Source organism: Cuculus canorus, chromosome 1, assembly GCF_017976375.1.
Source record: "Cuculus canorus isolate bCucCan1 chromosome 1, bCucCan1.pri, whole genome shotgun sequence".
Classification (NCBI taxonomy): domain Eukaryota; kingdom Metazoa; phylum Chordata; class Aves; order Cuculiformes; family Cuculidae; genus Cuculus; species Cuculus canorus.
In genome coordinates, this window is record NC_071401.1 from 205,962,301 (window position 1) to 205,984,788 (window position 22,488).

At 42.4% G+C, this 22,488-nt stretch overlaps 1 protein-coding gene across 4 annotated transcripts in view; it reads right to left on the minus strand.

The window, feature by feature from the left end:
• Window positions 1–22,488, minus strand: part of CHCHD3 (coiled-coil-helix-coiled-coil-helix domain containing 3) — a 174,960-nt gene that overhangs the window by 45,146 nt on the left and 107,326 nt on the right. The gene's annotated exons all lie outside the window — the stretch shown is intronic.

Below are 22,488 nucleotides of genomic sequence, written 5' to 3' on the forward strand. Positions count from 1 at the left end.
AGAGCAAACCAGTTTTCCAGTTCCAAATTGCAGCACAAAAGTTACCCCCCGAGAAACACCCAACAGATTGCTCAACGAGAGACTTTGACCACATAATGTGGATGTTCAGGACAACTCAGAAATAGCCAGAGACACAAGATGCACAGACAGATCTGGGGACACGTTTTATAGCACAAGAGAATTTTTTCATGTGCAGGAAGAAAAAGGTGAATGGAAAGAGAATCCCCAGAAAAAAAAGCTATGGTAATGATATGAGGTCTTGGACAAGGTCTACAGAGGACATCAGGTGGTGAGGAAGTTAAGGCTAAGACTGATTTTCAGGGTTTTGGTGGAGTTTGCCTAGAGCTAAGTATTTCCTGTGTTGGCTGAAATACAAGTGCAATTCCCTCTCATAGAATCATAGAATAGTTTGGGTTGGAAGGGACCTTAAAGCCTATCCAATTCCAACCTCACCGCCATGGGCAGGGACACCTCCCACTGCATCAGGTTGCTCAGCGCCCCATTCAATCCAGATTTGAACACCTCCAGGAATGGGGCAGCCATGACTTGTCCGGGCAATGTGTGTCAGTGCCTCACCATCCTCACAGGAAAACATTTCTTCCTAATATCTTATCTAAATCTCTCCTCTTACAGTTTAAAATTGCTACCCCTCGTACTACCACACTATGCCCTTCTAAAAAGTCTGTTACCAGCTTTCTTGTAGACTTCGTTCATGTACTGGAAGGCTGTTGCAAGGCCTTGCTGGAGCGTTCTCTCCTCTAGGGTGAACAAGCCCTACTCTCTCAGTCTGTCCTCACATGGGAGGTGCTCCAGCTTTCTGATTATCTTTGTGGCCTCCTCTGGACTCACTCCAACAGTTCCATGTCTTTGTTGTGCTAAGGGCTCCAGAGCTGGACACAGGACTCTGTGTTAGGTCTCACCAGAGCCAAGCGGAGGGGCAGAATCTCCTCCCTCGACATGCTGGCCAGGCTTCTTCTGTTGCAGCCCAGGATACAGTTGGCTTTCTGGGCTGCAGTCTCACACTGCTGGCTCATGTTGAGCTTCTCATTCAATACCTGCCCCATACTCACACTTTAGAAAAGCTCATACATACTTACTTTAGAAAAGCTCTACATCCATCTTCCTCTCATATCCTGGAAGAAATTTGCTCTGGACCAGAGTGCTCAAGTAACTGAACAGATATCTGAACTATTGGAGACTGTAAGCAAGACTTTGGACATACCCGTTTCTGCAGGAGATGAAAAGGAAAACAGGTACCCAGAATAGTGCTGAAGATGCCAGAGAAAGAGACAGTACTACGACCTACTCAAACAAAGGAAACAAAGGAGAAACAGATGCTGCATCTTAGCAAATGTTCTGCTGGGAGATAATTCACTTCCCAACATAATTTGCTTGATTTCATGACATGTATGTTTGTCAAAGAGTGTAGATTCAGCGTGCGGCAAATGAGGCAAAGTACTTATCATAGAATCAGAGAATCATAAACTTAACTCAGTTATCAGCAGAAAATGTGGAAAATAGCAACTTCTCTGACCTTTTCTTTTGAATTTCCAGTTCCGTTTTTCAGGCACCACTAATAACTTTAACTGCAACTATTAATGTGTCTAAAGTCTCTCCCAAGATAGGCTTCCCTTCACTTTTCTGCCCTAGTAGAACATTGATCTCTAATTTGTTAACACTCAGAGCTGCCAAAGAAAATTAAATCCTTTGTGAAAAGGACAAATCTATTCAAACTTCTTACAGCTACTCAGCCAATAATCTAATCTGCATGTAATTGCGGTGCAGTCTTTAATACAAACGTTCTCAATCTTAGAGATGCATGTGTAAATGCACAACTAGATTCACGTCTCCTACTGATGACAAGATGCCTCATCTAAGTGATCCCTATTTATGACTTTCCTTCTCTGTCTCATCCTTTTCACTGTTATACATTATAAATTACATTCTCCCTAATGTACCAATAGGTATTATTTCTCCATGTCCTAAGCAGACTTTTAGACTTTTCCCCCGCAAAAGGCATACGAACATGTCAAGTTGCCAAGTGCCATCTTTGAGGCATGTAAGAATGGGTCCTTCTGCCACCAGGAGCGATGCCCAAGAAATATAAGTGGAGGAATCCCTTCTCCCAGTGTCACTGCGTACAGGCTGCAGCTGTAGGAATAGCACATTCATAAAGGTTTTAAAATTCCCATTGTTGGTTGCCTTTATGGAATTAATTCTTAAATACAGATCCAATGTACAATGGCTTTAAATTAGATGGACATAAGGAGGAAATTCTTCCCTGTGAGGATGGTGAGGCAATGGCACAGGTTGCCCAGGGAAGTTGTGGATGCCCCATCCCTGGAGGTGTTCAAGGCCAGGTTGGACGAAGCTTTGAGTAGCCTGGTCCAGTGGGACGCATCCCTGCCAATGGCAGGGGAGTTAGAACTGGATGATCTTTAAGGTCTCTTCCAACCCAAACCATTCTATGATTCTGCGATTCAACGCACCACTTTTGCATAGCAAAACTTTTGCATAGCAAAAGTTGCACCACAGGGAACTACATCAGCTCACAAGCAGACCAGGATCAGCATGAGCCTTGGGTGCCTGTCCACAGGTTATAAGGATTCCCTAATATTTTATTTCAGTGTACACAGCTGTGTCATCTGGCTAGTACGAAAAAGTTGTATTTCTACTACAGCAGCATAAAGTCAACTTAGCTGAAGTCTTCTATTCCATTCATGCATAGTTGCAGCTCATCTGCTGCATGGACAAATTTACAAAGTCCAGTGTTAGAGACTCAAGGGAAGACAGTTTGAGCTTACACACGAAGCTGTGCTGCAGAGCTCCGAGTTCAAAATAGGTCTTCTAGACTACAGCAGCCGTAATTTTAAGATCATGTCATACATCCCCTGTAGTCAGAAGAATGATCTGGGAAAACCACTTTAAACACCTCCTGTTTCAAAGTCATTTTGGTCAGCTTTCAGAGGCAGAGAGATATCCCATTACACTGGCTGAAAGAATAAGACGAAATCACTTCTCTGAATTACAGCTGGAAATTTGGCCGGATTATCAGGCTGTACTTGGAGGCCAGCTACATGGGGAGTTCCTGACAGGTCTATCCTGTAGCTGTCTCTGTTTAATATCCTCTGGTCACGAAGTTTGAAGGTGACACCAAATCGGTGGAACATGGCCTGTGAAGAGAGACTGAAGGAATATCACTTGTTTAGCTGGGAGGAAAGGAAGATCTAACAGCAGCCTGAAAAGTACTAAGAGAAGGTTATCAAGTCAAAGACAGGCTCTTTACTAGTGTGCAATGGGAGAACAAAAGACAATGGTTGTAAATGGAGGTGTTCAAGATAACATTCGATGAGGCTTTGAGCAATTCGATCCAGTGGAAGGTATCCCTGCCTGCAGCACAGGGGGTGGAACTGGACAGTCTTTAAAACCCGTTCCGACTCAAACCATTCTATGATTCTACAACATCAAACAACAGAGGTGACTAAGAGATGTAAGGAAAAATATTTCCCTCCAAGGATAATTAAGCAGATGGACAGGAATCTGAAGAGGTTGTGGTATCTCTAGACACGGAGGTTGTCAAAGATCTGACCGGACAAAACACTGAATAATCTCATCTGTCCTCAGTGTTGATCCTGCTTTGAGCAGGAGGTTGAACCTCCCAAGGCCCCTGTACAGTCCAAATAATTCTATGAATATGTATGCTTACACTCTGTGATAAATCTGATATCAGAATGAAAATCTGTTTTGGCTGGTAGATGCATGATCTGCTCTGCAGCTGTATGTGAAACTCATCTTGTGGCAGAAGCCCAACATAAAGAATCACACATTAGCTCCATCTTCTTTCAAATAAATGGAAAGTAGCTGGGTTTAGCGATGTTTATTAGATCTACCACTGTCACTGCTCGGTAAGATTGGCTGCCTAAGGGCATAATGAGTGCAAGATTACCATTTTTTGAAAAGCACAATGCTGCCACAAATAACACTTATGTGCCAACCCTCCAGAGATCAAGAATAAAGTTCTTGAAAGAAATTCTAAAATATTCCATCTCTCTCAAGCCAACAGCTCAGGCAACAGTGTCACCTCAGGCTCATTCCTGGCCCCAAACCACAGCTTTAAAAGGTTTTGTCTTTGTTTTTCTGAACCGATACCAGGTTGTGGTAACTTTCTCAAGTAACTGTCTCAGCACAGTCAATACCGATAATCCACCGAGATTGAAGAACGAGTCCGATTAATACCTCCAAAACCCTCATGTCGTGGAATTAAAAGCTGCAGCATCCATGTAAGATAAACTTATTACTCAGGACCACTCTCATATTTGTATTTAGTGAGAGCAACAAACTTTTTTGTTTGTCTTTCAACATTGCTGGCACAAACATTCTAATGTCGCTATGTGGTTGTTCACATCTCTGTCAGGTGAAAAAGATTTTGATGATTTCGGGATCACCAAGTAAGAGAAACATAGAAAGCTTTGCATCAGAAGGGACCTTAAGGTCCACCCAGTTAAAACTCCCCTGCCATGGGTAGGGACACCACCCACTTGATCAGGCGGCTCAAAGCCTCATCCAATCCAGATTGGCCTTGAACATCTCCAGAGATGGGGCATCCATGACTTCTCTGGGCAACATGGGCCAGTGCCTCCCCACCCTCACAACAAAATATTTCTTCCGAATAGCTCATCTAAATCTCCTCTCTTTCAGTTTAAAAGCATTCCCTGTCACTCTATTCCACCACTCCCTGATAAAGAGCCTCTCCCCTTTAAGTACTGGAAGGCTGCTCTAAGGCCTCCCCAGAGCCTTCTCTTCTCCAGGTGGAACAATCCCAACTGTCCCAGCTTGTCCTTGTATAGGAGGCGCTCCAGCCCTTGGATTATCTTCATGGCCTCCTCTGGACCCACTCTAACAGATACATGTCCTTCCTTTGCTGAGGACTCCAGAACTAAACGCAGCAATCCAGGTGAGGTCTCACAAGACCAGAGTAGAGAATCACCTTCCATGACCTGTTGGTCCATCCTTTTGCTTTGCAACGTTCCCAATCCATGTCAAACCAGGCACAAGATAACAAGAGAGAAAGTCTTTCAATCCCCAAATACCAACTGATTGACAGGCGACGCTGTATGACAAGATCGAAGCAAAATTAGAAAAACCTATGTATTAATAACAATTTTTGGTGATTATGAAGTGAGTAAAGTTCTTCAAGGATGGTCTTTTGCAGCTGCTTTGAACACCATGTGAGAGCAGAGAGGAAATATCAGGACTGGCATACGAAGAATGCTGAGGATATAAAAAAATTGCTCAGTGGAAAACGCTCCATTTGTTTGGAGGACTGATAAGTAACTGAATTCAAGGAAACTATGTTTTACACTCAGTCTGGGTTGAGAACTACGCTCATATTTAGTGAAGCAAGAAACGAAACGAGCTCCAAGCACGTTTAAATCAAACTAATGTAAGAATTTTTCAATGCTTTTACAACTGTGTATCCCAGTGGACCCATTCTCTTCACAAACAGCCTTCTGAATGAAACGCAGCCAAAAGTAAGGCAGGTGGCCTTCTCTCACTCAAAAACCTGCTAAAAAAATCCAGGATCAGTGAAAAAACCCGATTAAGTGTCTCAGCCTGCCACAGTGTAATCATTAGCACAAAATACATTGCTTTGGAAGTCAAACACGTGGTTCTATTGCTCACAAGTACTAAGGCAACATGCCACAAAGTTCCTAGAGCTGGATGATATGCTAGGGTAAATGATACAAATGCAGCCTTCTAAAGATATTCCTATTTTATTACTATATTTTGTGACCTCTAAAGATGATTCCCCTATTTACTCTGCTCCTTTTTCCAGCATTCTTTGCAGGTTCTATTAATTCCTCCTATCCATTTCAATTCTCCCTCCCGCAGTGCTCAGTGCATCTCTCCACCCAGAGCTGTTATTCTGCCTTGCAACCACGCTGCAGGTATTCGGTCTGTGTTCTGTCCTACGTATGTATATTCCCCCACTCGTGTCTTTAGTTTCCCTTTTTACTTGAAGTGATCATTTCTGTAATACATCTGTATTTCTCCAGACACCCATAGCCTTTCACAGACACCTCTTCCTCGTTAGTCTAAGCAGGTTTTTAGTTGTTTCTCGAGAATGCAGTCTGTGTTACTGATTGTGCCCTACATCATATCCACTTATTTATGCAAATGTTGGGAGCTCAGATTTGCCTGTGTAGGTCACTGTTGTTATTATGAAGGAGGTCTAATCACTCTACCCATACCGGCAGTGCTCCACAGCATTTATCTCTAAGGATGGGACTCATTTCACCCAACCTCAGCCACTACAGATTGGTGCTTAAACTACGCTTCCTCAAAAATCACTAGCCAAATAGATGCAATGGTTTGATCAACTTTCAGTGGCATCAATCACCGGCAGCTACAGTGTGAACCCACATATTTAATGCAGATTAAATGTTTCCACTTTAAGCTAAGTTAGAGAAAATGCATCAGTGCCACAGGAACTCACCACAGATCATCTACAACGACATTACAATTGAGACCAACTTTTCTCTGTGGTAAATCACAGAATCATAGAGTGGTTTAGGAAGGAAGGGAAAGCCCCCCAATGGATCAAGTTGCTCAAAGCCTCATCCAACCTGACCTTGAACACCTCCAGGGATGGGGCAGCCACAACTTCTCTGGGCAACCTGTGCCAGTGCCTCAGCACTCTCACTGGAAAACATTTCTTTCTAACATCTAATCTATATCTCTCCTCTTTCAGATTAAAACCATTCCCCCAATGCTATTCCTGCAATCCTTGATAAAGAGCCCCTCCCTAGCTTTCCTATAAGCTCTCTTTAAATAAGAGATGTCTGCTATAAAGTTTCCTCGGAGCCTGAACAAGCCAAACTCTCTCAGTCTGTCCTCCTAGGAGAGGTGCTGCAGCCCTCTGATCATCGTGGCCTCCTCTGGACCCATTCTAAGAGATTCATGTTCTTCCTTGCTGAAGACTCCAGAACTGGACACTGGACTCCAGGTGGTGTCTCACAAGAGTGGAACAGAGGGGCAGAATCTCCTCCCTTGACCTGCTGGTCCCACTGCTTCGGATGCAGCCCAGGCTATGGTTCGCTTTCTGGGCTGCAAGCCTATATTGACAACTGCTCTGTAATACACTTGTACAATGCAAAATAATACATAAAAACTGAGGGAAGACTCCACATAGTAGTTCTTTTCAAAATACCAGAAACCTAACCACAACTATTTATAATTCTTCTTTCCCTACAGCAAAATGTCTAGCAAGATAAATTATCTCTCTATATTGATTAACACAGTTGCCTGATAAATACATGGAAGTACTTTCAAGTTTTGATGTTTGCATTTTATTCTAAATAACAACGATATATCTATAAAAAGTAGGGGAGCATTCAGAATGCACTTATACAGTCAATATTTTTCTCCTCTTTTTCCCTACACAGTACCAAAACTACTCAACAAAAGCTCCCGTGTCTCTGGATTTGGTCAGCTATCTTAAATCACTTTGGGAAAAACACCCATTTTGCTATTATAAAATCTGGAAATACCTTGTAGGATCTACATCACGGAAGGTTACCGAATACCAAGTAGCTCTTTGCAGTGCCGCATGTATTGGTGTTATTATTTATTCATTCTCCAAACATAACAAGTGGTAAGGTAAATTTGGTGAATTAGCAAGCTTCATTTTATACTGCCAACTCATAGAATGATTTAGCAGGCACCTTCTGAGATCACGTCCAAGTAGATCAAGCCGTTCACTACCTTGTTCAGTTAAGCTGTGAACAACTCCATGGATGATTCCTCATCTGTACTAAACGTGTGTTCTGAGGATCTTCTCCCAAGTAATAAGTGATCAGACGAGAGGAAAACACCTCAAGCTGCACCAGGGGAGGTTTACATAGGATATTAGGAGAAGTTTCTTTACTAAAAGAGTGGTGAAGCATGGGAAGAGGCTGTCCAGGGAAGTGGTGGAATCCCCATTCCCAGAGGTGTTCAAAAAACCAAGTAGGCATGGCACTTTGGGACATGGTTTAATCGGCACAGTGGTATTGGACTGATGACTGGACTTGATGATCTTAGATGTATTGTCCAGCTTTAATGATCCTATGAACCTATGACCATGCCACCAGGAAATGTTATGTATAGTACCTGAATACTGAAGCCTTCTATTTACTTTGTCTCTATTTCTACACTATTTCTTAAAGTCCGAACAAGAAGAGAAGTAAAATATTGCCAGTGACCTCAAAACCACATGAAAATATATTGATGTGTCTGTAAACTTGTTCTAAATACATCAGCTGGTCAAAAAAAAAGACATCGGATATCATTTCAAATATTGTCCATAAATCTTTACTCTGTTTACCACTGGTAAAAATCCCACTTCAAAAATACTCTACACCTAGAATATTGGAATGGTTTGGGTTGGAAGGAACCTTAAAGATCATCCAGTTCCAACCCCCTGCCATGGGCAGGGACACCTCCCACTGGAGAAGGTCACTCAAACCCTCATCCAACCTGGCCCTGAACACCTCAAGAACACATAGTATGGTGTAAACACACATAGCTTTTTACTCTTGGTTATCCAAACACACATACATTTTTAATCTTGCTTTTCAAGTAAAAAAGCACAGGTTTCGTAAGGATTTTTCTGGGTTTTATGAAGTTCTTTCAATTTTACAAATCTGAAAACATCTCTTGTCAGTTCATGGCAACAATTCAAAGAAAAAAAATCACTGAAGTTTTCTGAATTTATAAGGGTCATTTTCTGCTTTTGAGAAAGCATTTTTAAAACACCTCTCCACATTTTTTAACAAAAGGAAGTCCAGCCTCCACTCTTATCCAGTAATTCATCTCACCTATAGACAGTAATGTTTTGGTTTGCTCAGTTGAATACCTACTGAAATACTACTGCCTGCTCAGCCCCAAGAGGTTCTCAAGACTTCAGCATTCTTCACATTATTCTAAGCATATAATTAAAGAAATCTTCAAATAATTCAGTGACAGCAGCAGCAGCAAATTCTTACGAAGGAAGGAAGCTCATGAAAGCTGTTTGAAATGTGTCAGGAATACAGTATGGTTTGTATGAATTTCAAGAGGCGTGTTATGCTGAAAAGGCATTATTTGGTAATGTTAGGTAAAAAAAATACTGTGCCTATTCATTGGTATTAAGGGGGAAAAGAGAGTGAAGATATCTGGCTGCACATGACCCAGCAGTGTGCTCAGGTGGCCAAGGTGGCCAACAGCATCCTGGTTTGGATCAGAAATGGTGTGGCCAGCAGGACCAGGGAAGACATTGTCACTCCGTACTTGGCACTGGTGAGGCCACGCTTTGAATGGTGGGTTCAGTTTTGGGCCCCTTAGTACAAGAAGGACACTGAGCTAGAGGTCTTTTCCAACCTTAGTGGTCTTGTCCAACCTTAATGACTCTATGATGCTATGAGTTACTGGACTGTGTCCACAGAAGGGCAACGAAGCTGGTAAAGAGACTGGAAAACAAGCCTTAGGAGGATCAGCTGAGGGAAATGGGATTGTTTAGACTGGAGGAGGATGAGGGGAGACCTTATCATCATCTACAACTACCTGGAAGGAGATTATAGCAAGGTGGGTCCTGGTCTCTCCTCCCAAGTAACAAATGACAGGACAAGGGCAAATGGCCTCAAGTTGTGCCAGGGGAGAATATTGGAAAAATTTCCAATTTGGCTATTTGGAAAAATTCCTTTACTGAAAGAGTGGTGGAACATTGGAAGAGGCTGCCCAGGGAAGTGGTGGAATACCCATCCCTGGAAGTGCTGAAGAAACATGTAGATGTGGCACTTTGGGACACTGCTTAGTAGGCACAGCGGTGTAAGGCTGATGGACTGGATGATCTTAGAGGTCTTTTCCAATCTTAATGATTCTATATCAAGTGTAATGAACAGCTTCAAGTACAAGAAACTATACTTCAACTCCAAGAAACTATATTGAGGTGTTTTGGGTAAGGACAGAGCTCTTGAGCACCTGGCACACATGGTATAAATGGCACTCCCTGAAAAAGGATTTAAGACTGTAGTTTCTTCCTTATTCCAAAACACCTTTTCTTTCCTCCTTTACTGAACAATACAGAGCTACTGAAAAAGATCACTTTGGCACATTGTGTTCATTTACAGCATTACCTGCTGAATACAAAGCTTGAGTAACTGAAACCCAGGGGGAGGTGGGGATGAGAAGAAAGAGTGAAAATCTCCGTATTACCATTGTAATCACAAAAGCCATGCATATATCCAGCACCTAACTCTACTGTAAATCCCACAAAGTAGGGTTTGCTGAAAAATAATGCATGAGATAGCATTCACTACAATCTGGAAGTCTTTAATACCTACTTTTGTAGCTTGCTTTATGCTGTTTCAATGCACTAAACAGCGCTACACATGCAACACTATAAACACCTGATAAGAAAAATAGCAATTTGCTATCTTTAAATATGAAAACTGCTAAAAATGCAACATGATGTAGATTACGCAAGACAAATTAAACAAGAAATGAGTAAACAGTTACCCAAAATCATGTCTTCAAATTCGCAGACATTCAGTCGAATAAAATGGTTAATAAGAAAGATTGCATATTTTAGCTCGCTTACTTCTCCAGACACTAAATTGTGTGGTATCTTCTTCTCTGTTATTTCACAGAATTCTAGAATCGTTTGGATTGGAAGAGACTTTACAGATCATCCAGTTCCAATCCTACTGCTATGGGCAGGGACACCTTCCATTGGATCAGGTTCCCCAAAGCCTCATCCAACCTGGCCTTCAGCACCTCCAGGGATGGGGCATAACTTTGCTGGGCAATCTGTGCCAGTGTCTCACCACCCTCACATTAACAATATTTTTCATATTTATCAGTAAACTCACTCTCTGTATGATATTTTGATGATTACATTGTTCTTCCCTCACTTGGAGAAACTAAGGCAACAAAGAAACGCTGATTTTTTCCAAGGTATGAAACAGAAACAGGATTATCAAACAGACTCTCTGTTCAAACATTTACTTGTTAGTCAAAGGCAAAAGTGCTATTTATTAAAAAATAGTGTCACTTTCTATAAAATGGGTCAAAATGCAAGTATTTATACTTGTAGAAAGCTGCAATTATAGTTTATACCACATTAACCACTGCAAAGCACTCCTATGCTGCTTCTTATAGGCTGGTGAAGATTAGCTAGCCCGCAGGTTGAGGGAGGTGATTCTGCCACTCTATTCCTCTCTTGTGAGACCACACCTGGAGTATCGTGTCCAGTTCTGGAATCCTCAACATAAGAAGGACACAGAACTGTTGGAACGGGTCCAGAGGAGACTACAAGGATGATCGGAGGGCTGGAGCATCTCCCATACAAGGACATACCGGGAGAGTTGGGCTTGTTCGCCTGGAGAAGAGAAAGCTCAGAGGAGACCTTATAGCGACCTTCGGTACCTGAAAGGGGCTACAAGAAAGCTGGAGAGGGACTGTTCTCAAAGGCTTGTGGGGATAGGACGAGGGACAAAGGGCATAAACTGGAGAGGGGCAGATTTAGACTAGACATAAGGAAGAATTTCTTCACTATGAGAGTGGTGAGGCACTGGAACAGGTTGTCAAGGAAATCGTGGCTGCCCCATTCCTGGAAGTGTTCAAGCCAGGTTGGATGGGGCCCTGGGCAGCCTGATCTAGTGGGAGGTGTCCTTGCCCATGGCAGGGGGGATTGGAACTAGATGGTCTTTAAGGTCAGTTCCAACCCAAACTATTCTATGATTCTATTATTAACACGGCAGCAAGCCTGGCATGAACAGACATCTGAGCTGGCACGCAGCAACAATTATCTGCCATGCCTTTAAAACTACATATGGTATCAAACACCAAAAAATATCCTGCATTATTATCGCAGTCAATTTGGAACAAGAAAAGTCTTCTTTGGGGTTTGTGTTTAATAAACATCTAGACGAGCAAGCAATACATTTTGTAGCAGGAATGATCTCTAACTGGATTTTAGTGGTACCAGATATGGAAACGAGTAGTATATTATTAAGGTAAGGCATTTTAAAAAGTTATAATTCTTCTCCGAGGATCAGACATATGTTTGAACTCCTCTACTGCAGTTCATTTGAATTTGCTGCCTAATTACTGCAACCCTGTTTTTGTGTTTCAGCGCGCATAAATACATATTCTGACGGGATTATGGCCCACTGCAATGCAAACAGTTAAACTCCCTGACACGGAGGAAAAATAAAGATTTCAAAAAGTGCCAGGAGAGTATCTCCTTATTTCAAACACATGATTATCTTTCCATATTTCAAAAGGAAAGGCCTTTTTTGAGGCAAAGAAATATGCATGTGAATAGAAACATATTGAATAGTCTCCGCTTTCAGTTATAATGCTTTTCAGTTAGGAAGGCATAAGATGGGGGAACTTTCAATTCACTCTGACATGCTTTAAGAGAGCCGAACATGCCACCAGCCTGGCATTATCGTTTCTGTCCATTCCTCCAGCTACTTATGATTTACTATCACTTTTGCTACGCTGCCTCGATAGCCCAATTATAAACTACAAGAGCAACAACGAGCCCCTCCGCAGCAGAACTGGATCCATTTCGTAGCGAGCAGGTTATGACACAGAACCCATAAAAACCCTGAAAAACAGTTAAAATGGAATATAAGAAGACAAAAACTTTCACTTTGGAAATATTAGTGTAAAAATGACACATTATTATTCCAGGATCTCAAATACAGAAACCCAATGCCATCTATTTCCTTTTAAAGGAAGGGGGAGCCAGGGATTTTAAAGGAATACCTGTAATGGCCAAGACAAACTGTTCCTGCTCTCATCAAAGCACAAACCTGGCTGAAAAGACATGATCACTACGCTTGTCACCACGTACATTATTTTGATCTTCTCCTCTTCTATTGTCCCTAGTTTTCTTCCTTCAACATTCCTGATCATCTATAATTTAGAATCATAGAACAGTTTGGGTTGGAAGGGACCTTAAAGACCATCCAGTTCCAACCACCCTGCCATGGGCAGGGACACCTCCCACTAGATCAGGCTGCCCAAGGCCCCATCCAACCTGGCCCTGAACACCTCCAAGGATGGGGCAGCCACAGACTCCCTGGGAAACCTTGTTCCAGTGCCTCACCACTCTCATAGTGAAGAAATCCCTCCTTAGATCTAGTCTTATTTGAGTTCATTATGCAACCTTAAAAGCTAATGTTTGTTTCTAGGGAGTTTCTGAAATAGTGCTCTGAATTTCTGTATTCAACTCTCAAGACAGAAAACACTTTCACTTCTCCTGCAGCCAAGCCTGGCCAAATGAGATCTGGGCCACAATCAGTATTAAGGGACTCCTCATCAGGGATTGCTGGGATAGGACGAGGGGCAATAGTTTTAAGCTGAAAGAGGGGAGATTTAGAGGAGATCTCAGGAATAATTTTTTTCCTGTGAGGGTGGTGAGGCACTGGCACAACTTCTCCAGAGAAGTTCATCCCCTGGAGGTGTTCAAGATCAGGCTGGATGAGGCTTTGAGCAGCTTGATGCAGTGGGAGGTGTCCCTGCCCATGGCAGGGGGCTGGACTGGATGATCTTTAAGGTCCCTTCCAACCCAAACCATTCTATGACTCTATGACTTGTACACCTGCCTTATCTCCTCTGTTTGCAGCGGGCTACGTATGTGGGTGCATCCTAAGACACTGGTTTAGTTCTTACTATGGCTGGACTCTCCCTGATGTTAAGAATATCATCACCAGGCACAACAGCTGCTTGTAGGACTTGGTGTCTGGCACAATAAAATGAGATAAGGAAGACGGTATCTATCTACCAGGAGGAGGACACCATACAGAACACTGAAGAGAGTTGGGGAAGGGTCTGGACCACAAGTCTTAGAGAAGGAGCTGAGGGAACTGAGGTTGTTTAGTCTGGAGGAGAGGAGGCTGAGGGGAGATCTCATCACTCTCTACAGCACCATGAAACAAGGTTATAATGAGGTGGCAGTCTTCTCCCAAGTAAGAAGTGATAGGACGAGAGGAAACGGTCTCAAGTTGTGTGAGACAAGTTTTAGATTGAACATTAGGACAAATTCCTTTACCGAAAGGATTGTAAAGCATTGGAAGAGGTTGCTCAGAGAAGTGGTGGAGTCACCATCCCTGGAGGTGTTTAAAAGATTTGCGGATGTGGTGCTTAGGGACATGGTTTAGTGGTGGAGTTGGCAGCGTTAGGCTTACGGTTGGACTCGATGATCTTCAAGGTCTTTTCCAGCCTAAATGATTCTGTGATTTCCTCAAGCGTGGTGTGACCCACGTCCTTTTCACAAGGCTTTCCCCAAACCCAGCATCCTCTGTGTTTACCCTATGGAAACAGAAATGAGCATCAGGCTGCCCGAGGCCCCATCCAACCTGGCCTTGAACACCTCCAGGGATGGGCAACCACAACTTCCCTGAGTAACCTGTTCCAACCTGTTCTAATCCGCTGTCCCTTTTCTGTATACACACACACACGCAAAGAGTGAACCATCAAAACTCCACATGTTAAAGGCTGCATCTGAATCACAACTTATTGTCCAACAACCCTAAAACAGTCTCACAAACGTCATCAGCACCCTTCTCCAGCGCTGGGTTTCAGCTGCTCCTCCGAGCTGAGCAGAGCCCTCACTCCCACCGAAGGCCAAGTTATTAAGAAATTGTTTGTCGACTTAGATTGGATTGATCATTTATTTCCCAAATTCCTCTTCCCATCATTTACTCATTATACGCCTCCTCCTGATGGAAAAGGACATTTATTAACTTCTGCATTTATTGCGCTGGCAAATAGAAACATTCTGCAGCATTTCCCAGGGATTCTCTCATTTATCTATCGGTTACGGGACTGAAGTATTTTTAGGTGTAGAAAAAATTAAAATATCACTCAGACTGACAGCAGTGAAAATGAAGCTGGTCTGTGCTCAGGAAGGCTATTTCAGCCTTTAGGTTTACAAGACTATTTACCAAAAAAGCGTGACAACATTTCACATAAACATTATTGCTTTATAATGAGAAAAATTACTAACTACTGTTGAGGCTGAAAAGGGAATGTTTTAAAGAAAAAGGGCACTCAGAGAGTGCTTTAATGCACACAACGCTATTAATATTTGTTTAAATGGAAGGTGTACTTAAATTAGATACTTCTTGGTTTCAAATGCAATTGCACGGATGACAGAGAACAGAAGAAAAGTAAAATCAGGGACAGGTTTGAGTCGGCAGTAAGTTGAACATGAGCCAGCAGTGTGATCTGGTACCCAAGAGGGCCAACTGTGTCCTGGGGTACAGCCAGCACGGCATTGCCAGATGATTAATGGAGATTGTCCTGCTCTGCTCCTCATTGGTGTGGCCCCACCTCAAGTACTGACTGCAGTTTTGGGCACCACAGGATAAAAAGGATAGAAAGCTACTGGAGAGTGGCCAGAGAAAGGTCTAAAAGTTGGTGAAGGGTCTGGAGGGGAAGTTGTACTAGGAGCAGCTAAAGTCACTTGGTCTGTTCAGCCTGAAGGAAAGGAGACTGAGGGGAGATCTCATCATGGTCTACAGCTTTCTCTCAAGGGGAAGAGGAGGAGCAGGTGCTTACGTATTCTCTCTAGCAAAGAATGATAGGAATTGAGGGAATAGGAGGAAGATGTGCCAGGGGAGGGTCAGGCTGGATATCAGGAAAAGGTTCTTCACCCAGAGGGTGATGGAGCACTGGAACAGTCATAGTGAAAAGCCTGACAATATTCAAGAAGCATCGGCCAACATCCTCAGACACACGGTGTGAATGTTGAGGTTGTCTAATGCAGGGCCAGGAGTTGGATTTGATGATCCTTGTGGGTCTCTTCCATCTTAGGACATATATGATTCCATGATTCCACATTTTTACATCTCATGCTCAGCTTGCTCAGAAGTAAAATTACCAGGCTATTATAAAAAAAAAAATAAAAAGATTTAAGGAACAATAGTTCTATCAGATTCCCAGGAAACTGGAAGAGATTAAATTATTATTCCTGTGGTGAAGCATTGGAAGAAGCTTCCCAGGGAAGTGGTGGTCTCCATCCCTGAAAGTGTTAAAAAGACCAGGTAGATGTGGCACTTTGGGACACAAATTAGTAGGCACGGTGGTGTTGGGCTGACAGTTGGACTTGATGATCTTTGAGGTCTTTTCCAACCTTAATGATTCTATGATTCTAATTCAAACATCGTCTATCCTAAAAATTCAGTCACAATTCAATCCAGAGTTGGAATGTTTTCTAAATACATTACCTCGACAAAGAAACCCAAGCAAACTATTTCACCGAGTGTTTGCTTAAATATAGTGTTAACTTTGTACAGTATTTGTTCCTGAACTCCAGCTTCTGCAAATGGAAGAGGGTGGGAGTAGGGAACAGACCTGGGTGAAATGAAAGCCGCTTATTCATTAACTACCCATATGTTAAAACATTTTGCCATATCCTATGAAAAGCGATAAACATTGCCATTTAACATTCAAATGACGAATTTCTTCGTTTTGTTCCATTTTGCCTATTAAAATATTCTTTCTCACAATACTCCGCTTTGCTCCTCAAGAAGGGGAAGGGGAAAAGCGCAGCTGAAACTATAAACGAAAACAGATGCAGACACAATCACGGAGGGTGACTCAGGCAACGCTGACATGTTTATGTTTAACTGTATGCAGGCACTAATTTGTATTCATAAAAGTGAGTAGTGCTGGATGAACAACCTGCTTAGGCTAATTAGGATCCGGCGCATGCTCTTGTAGGACAGCTGTATCACAGGAGAGATGCATTTGCTCCCATGCCATGGGTCCAGTCAGGTCCTGCTTAGTGCACTTCCCAATCCTTTGATCTGACAAGGGCAGCAAGGAGAGAGGAAAGGTGTTACCCAGCTCTCCTGACAACAACTTCAGTCACAGGAGTAAAGAAGAGGGAGACTGAAGCAGCTGCCCAACATGCTGGTTTTTGACTGCTTTGGTTTTCAGTATTCATAGAACCACAGAATAGTTTCAGTTGGAAGGGACATTAAAGACCATCCAGTTAAACCCCCTTGCCACGGGCAGGACACCCCCCACTGGATCAGGTTGCTCAATGCCACATCCAACCCGGCCTTGAACAGTTCTAGGGAGGGGACATCCACAATTTCACTGGGCAGCCTGTGCCAGTGCCTCACCACCCTCACAACAAAACATTTCTTCTAATATCTCATCTAAATCTCCCCTCTTTCAGCTTAAAACTGTTCCCCCTCGTCCTACCCCTGCACTCCCTGAGAAAGAGTCCTTCTCCACCTTTCTTGTAGCCCCCCCTTAAGTACCGCCAGGCTGCTGTAAGGTCTCCCCAGAGCCTTCTCTTCTCCAGGATGAACAATCCAAACTCTCTCTGCCTGTCCTTATAGCAGATAGGCCCCAGCCATCTGATCATCTTTGTGGCCTCCTCTGGACTCGATCTAACAGATCCACGTCCTTCCTGTGCCGGGGACTCCAGAGCTGAACGCAGGACTCCAAGTGAGGTCTCACTAGAGCAGAGTAGAGGAGAAGAATCCCCTCACTTCCCCGGCTGGCCACACTGCTTTGTATACAACCCAAGCTACAGTTGGCTTTCCGCGCTGCAGGCACACTGGTGGCTCACTTCTCGTCCACCAGCATTCCAAGTCCTCCTCAGGGCTGCTCTCAATCCATTCTCCTCCCAGTCTGTAATTGTGCTTGGGATTGTCCCCACCCTGATGCAGCACCCTGCCCTTGTTGAACCTTGCTGACCCTTTCAAGGTCCCTCTGGATGGTATCCAGTCCATTGCATCATACGTTCCCACTCCCATCACAGTTTATCCTCATGTGTATTTTTCATTCATAGGAAGAACACGTGGATGTGTCCAGACTTCACAAGTACCAGGACACAAGTGACCTGATCACAAACCGAAACACTCTCCGAGGAAAATAATGATTAGTGATTACCCATTATCATGAGACCGTAAATAAATTCCTGTTCTTAAAGTACAGTAGGGGGTCAGCAAATGCTGCGATACAGAGGAATGATAATTGTGTAGCTGAGGAAGAGTTAGGGAAAAACCTACAGTTCAAGCAGTGAGGACTTAAAAGCTGCAGAAACAGAAATAGGTTTATGAAAGAAACCATCTTTACAAAGCTATATTATAGCTGGATAAACACAAAGCACTATATAAACAGCCAATTCCCAGAAAATATTATTTCCCTGTTTTTCGACTCAGTAAATCCTCTATTTACTACCAAATAGCTTTAAGAGTTTGTATTTTTGAGGGTTTGAGCATCCACATTTCCTATGAAACTCTATCCCACCTCTCTCTGCATAACGTAGGGAATATAACCTCAAAGAAACACTTTCCCCCATATGTGGGGAAATGTCACTACTGGAATTCTGTATGAAACGACACCAGGACATCCTATAGGTTAAAAAAGGGTATTCAGGATGAGTTTAAAACAGTAATTTAGACCAAGAAGCATAATGAAATATAGTAGGAAGAGGGGAGGGAAATTTGATATCATAGTCGGTTTTGGTCAGTGATGTAAGAAAAATGTAGGAAACCAGAAACTACTCTGGAAAATAAAGTTGTCAGAATGATGATGGCTTAGAGAGAGAAAATAAAGGGGAGAAAAAAATAGGAACAGAAAGCACAGCTTATTTGAAAAGTCTTGTAAGATCAAATAAACACCTCCCTGCTGCAGGACCCTAAGTTATTAGTTTGCATCCAGTCTTCTGTCAATTCTTATAAAGCAAAAACCTGGAATTATCCATCTTTTGCTTCAAAGTGAAACTACCAAAAAATCAAAACTCATTCTGAACAGTGGTTTTGCAGATATTGGGTAAATAAAAAAAGGATTGCAAACAAAGTATATGAAATTACTGGCTACATGTTAAAAGTTATCAAGCGTCTTTCTGCACAGGGGAAAAAAGTCTAGAATATTAGTTATTACACTTTTTTTTGGTCTCCATTTATATGAAGACACACGTACAGAATGGAAAAATAATCTATAAACAAACATTTAGAGAAACATCAATATTTACTATTCAGCGTGGAACAACTCCTTATTTTGTTATTAAGCAGCGTTTCAGCATTGCTATTGATTAGGTATGTGATAGTGAAAAATGAGACTGAAACAGGTATTTTTTTAATGGGAAAATGTCTCGGAAGAAAATGCTGTGCCTTTTTGGTGGGCTTGGGGAAAAAAATATATGGGCGAGGTGTGTATTTAATAACTAGCATATTATCTATTTATTCAGAAAATGGTAAATAAAAGATAACGAGAGGAAAAAAATAAAATTAAGGCTTAAAAACAATTGTTGGGAATAATGATTGTGCCTCGGTGAGATATGGAGGTAGCGCATTAATGCGGCACTCCAGTCAGAAGGCTACAGCTCAGTCTGTCTTCGTCAATCAGGTTGAGGTTTCAGATATTGTAATTGGGAGCAAGTTTCCTAATCTCAACCTGCCAGGCAAGAAGCATTCAACAAAAGCTCTATCCCCAAAATATAATGAAATTTGAAGAGAGAAATTTTCTAATATGGGTAACATGAAGCAAGATCACAGGTTAGGCTGACAGCTTTATTATGCTAAACTGACAAAAACATTAGGTGCTGGTCAGTACTAAAAAAACATGGTTTTCCTGAGCAGTATGGAAATACAAAGCACTGGGAAACTCTGATGAACTCCTACTTTTATCTCATTGGTGCAGCATATGAGCTCAGCCATAGAAAAGTCTCCGGGTCCAAGTACAAAATGAGAAATTAATGTACCTTGATTTTATAAGCAGGTCTCCTGCTGCACCAATTTGGGGTAAATAGCAAGAACTCACCATTGCAGCTGAATATTTATGTAAAAAAGAAAAGGGATGAACTTCACAGAAATAACATAATTAATTAATAAGCTTGTAATATATGAGGTCCGACACAAAAAACCCCGAGACTAAGCCTATAGTTCAGGAGCCAAGAGTGGGAGGGGAGAGACAAAGAGGTGGTTATACACCATGTTCTGACCTGTAGCAGTGAAACAAGGCTCAGCTCATTCACTTCACTCATTGAGAGGGGTCGCGGGTTCAAATAGAGACACTTTCACGTGCTTGGTTGTAAAACGTCACTGTGCAAGAGTGAACAGCGAGTTCACATCAAGACAACACACTAGCTCACAATGCTTTGTCTGTGAAGCAGTTTTTAGCTGATAACAATATCAGTGTGCTTGAGCACCCACCCTATTTGTCACATCTGGCTCCCTCTTCCCAAAGGTCAAGTGTGTGCTCAAAAGAACCCATTATTTTTGGGAGAAGATGTGAATCCAAGAACAATGAAGACCCTATGAGAGTAGCGAGGCACTGGAACAGGTCGCCCAGGCAAGTTGTGGCTGCCTCATCCCTGGAGGTGTTCAAGGCCAGGTCGGACAGGGCTTTGAGCAACCTGATCCAGTAGATGACCCTTCCCACGACAGAGGAGTTTGAACTAGATGATCTTTAAGATCCCTTCCAACGCAATCCATTCAATGATTCCATGATTCTGTCAGCTCACTGCTACAGCCAATTCCATTTTCTCATGGGAACAATGACAAAAGGTTTGATGAGCTTTCCCTGTGTCTCCCCTAAGTGCTCCATACATAGTATTATCAGCCAAAACCATTTCCTACTTTGCTGAATCTAGCCTGAAGTCTTAGAACACAACATCACTGCCATTTGATTCTGAAAGACACGAAAGAATGCAGTACAAACGCATGGAGAATAAACATGTTTGCTCTAGCGAATACAAACTTCTAAACACAAGAGGTGAGAGCAGAATCATCCCCTGGTTACGATATTCTTGCTGATACAGTCATGCAAGATCGAAGAAAATAAACAGACTGATAACTTAAAACAAATAGAAATGAAAATATTTAAACTGCTAAAATACAATATAGGGAATAAAAATGTTTGTATTTATTATACTGCTTTATAATGATTCCCCTCTGTCATCTACATCTTGCAAAATATAATTTACAAAAAAAAAAACCAGTAAACAGATTCTGATTATTTGGTTGTTCAGATTTGAAGAGGTAAACAAGACTCTGAAGCATCTGAACAAATGTGGAACCTGCATTGTTTGCATCCCAGCACTTATGTTCATTACAAACACCTACAAAAAGCCAATACTTGGCTGTGAAGCTGAACAGTGTATCATCTTTTCTGAGCACTGGGGTTCGTGCTGCAAAGCATGTTGGTCCATTCTAAGCCTTGAATAGAAAAAAGGAAGCGATCATTAAACTATAATTTCCCCACACAATTGGTATAAGCTTTTCTTACCAACAGGATTAGTGCGAACGCAAGATCCCAGAATAAAGCTGCTCAGCAGTGAGGATGGCAGTTTAGTGTCTGGTAAATTTGATTTCTCTGAAAATCCTGACACATCATAATAGCAAAATCCTATTTCCTGTAGCAAGCAGGATGGATAATGCTATTTAACACCTGGTATAGTATGTGCCATCAGCTCACAGCTTTGTGCTCTGTGTGCTCATCTTACCTTAAGGTTAATGCTCCTTGACAGCCTACATGGTAAGTAGAATACCCAAATTAAGTGCCAAACCTACGATTTGCAAATCCTTCCTCAAAATTTCAGTCATGACAAAACGGATGCAGATAAGAGGATCACATTTCCAGAACGTATGTCTCTATTCTCCGGCTCTGATGTGGCAGTAAGCGCTGTGCGGTGCTGGAGCCCCACTGCACGAAGGCCACTGAAGTCACCAAGGACAAGCACAGGAGTTATGGAATCAGCAAGGAAGAACTAGCAGGGCAGCAACTTGTTGATTGCTAAAATCTGTAGCGTGTCTAACATAGTGCTGAAAGCTCCAAACGCTAACAGAATAATTGTATTACCTTATGCTCTATGCATATTAACATGCATATTACTCAGTCCTTACTGAAAGCATTTCTAGGAAGCTCACACGCATGGAAACTTCGCTCAAGTGAGAAATATCCTGATTAATATTGGGATATGTATCTTGCTCATTCACACTGATAAACTAAGTAGTCGTGTCATACAGCAACGTATTAAAATTAATTTCCTTCTGCTCCTGTGACCAGGGGCATGATTCTCGTAATGATGCATAATAGTGTTACGAAGGAGTGTAACATGAAAGTAGTTGGATTCCTTGGGTCAAATTTTCAGGGAGAGTTGCATCATTCTTGAATCAACGGAAGCTCGTGGAAATCTACCTCAACATTCATATCTGCGTGATGCCGAAATTATAGGCAGGATTGTAGATTCATAGAATGGTTTGGGTTGGAAGGGACTTTACAGATCATCCAGTTCCAGACACCTGCCATGGGCAGGGACACCTCCCACTGCATCAGGTTGCTCAAAGACCCATCCAACCTGGCCTCAAACACCTCCAGGGATGGGGCATGCATGACTTCTCCAGGCAATCTGGGCCAATGCCTCACCACCCTCACAACAAAACATTTCTTCCTAAGATCTAACCTAAATCTCCCCTCTTTCAGCTTAAA